This window comes from Gekko japonicus, unplaced genomic scaffold (assembly GCF_001447785.1).
Source record: "Gekko japonicus isolate JY-2015 unplaced genomic scaffold, Gekko_japonicus_V1.1 scaffold520, whole genome shotgun sequence".
Taxonomy (NCBI): domain Eukaryota; kingdom Metazoa; phylum Chordata; class Lepidosauria; order Squamata; family Gekkonidae; genus Gekko; species Gekko japonicus.
Genome location: NW_015169188.1, coordinates 104,047 through 105,274, shown reverse-complemented (window position 1 = coordinate 105,274; position 1,228 = coordinate 104,047). Strand labels below are relative to the sequence as shown.

The window sequence follows — 1,228 nt, the reverse complement described above, 5'->3', positions numbered from 1 at the left end:
TAAGCGAAACTCCTCCCCTTTTTAGGGGAGTCAATAAAATCTTTATACAAAAAAAAAAAGAATGTTGTGTTATGATGTTGTAATTAAGTTCTAATTAATTTTGATAACAGTTTAGCATGATTGTGTTGGATAAAGATTAACTTTGGGATGATCAAAGATAGATAAAGACCTGGCAGATTATAACTGGAAGATATTGGTGTAACTAAGTGGAAAATCCTCATTTAATAAATAGTAGAGTTAACTTTATAGCTAAGTTTGATATACTGGTTCCAACAAAATGATAAATTAATGTAAAGGGTGTAGAGATTGATTGAAAAGTTAAAAGGGTAATAAAAGAAAAAGACTTAAAAATTTCAACATTAAACCCTGTACCCATACTAGAAGCAAGGAACTGGCAGACTACTGGAGGATGTGCAAGAGTTAGAACCCTGCAAGGTGAAGATAATGTGGAATATAAAAAGCGATTATGACTGTCTTATACTACTGATATGAATTTACAGCGTAGTTCTGAAAATGTAGTATATAAATCTTAAAGGAAATAGAAATAGAAGTATCTAATCAGAATTGATCTTAAGGCTGAGGATAAGAACAAAATATTTATTTTTTTGTCTGGTCTGTTTGTTACCCTGTGCTGCTGAAAAGAAAATCGCTGTCATAGGTTTCTGTATGTGGTCTTGTTGTTGTTCTTGTTTATATGTATGATATAGGCTTATAGTATTAAAAACCCAATAAATATATTGTTTTTTTAAAAAAACAGCCTCCAGACATGAAAACACATGAAGCTGCCTTATACTGAATCAGACCCTTGGTTCATCCTTGTCAGTATTGTCTACTCAGACTGGCAGTGACTCTCCGTGGTCTCAGGTAGTGTCTTTCACATCACCTATTACCTGTTCCTTGAATTGGAGATGCCGGGGATTGAATCTGGGACCTTCTGCATACTAAGCAGATGCTCTACCACTGAGCCACAGCCCCTCCCTCCCTTCATTTGTCTTGCTTGAGGTTCTTAGGACTAAGTACAAATTGGAGAGGCTCAAGATGCCAGATCTACACCATGGATCCTATTTCACTTTGCAGTGAAATCACAACAGATCTGCTCCATCACGATTTCCCGATATAAATGAAATCCCAGGTGTTGTCAAGGAGCATTGTTTGGAAACAAGCACTTGGCATTTTTGAAAGGTACCTCTGACATATCATTTTAGTGTGCCATGAAGAAGAAATATAT

At 35.5% G+C, this 1,228-nt stretch overlaps 1 non-coding gene across 1 annotated transcript; it reads right to left on the bottom strand.

Moving 5' to 3' along the window:
* Positions 1-903: 903 nt before the first annotated feature.
* TRNAT-AGU lies at positions 904-975 on the bottom strand. The gene has a single exon. It is a non-coding gene; the product is annotated as a tRNA-Thr (tRNA).
* Positions 976-1,228: the final 253 nt, after the last annotated feature.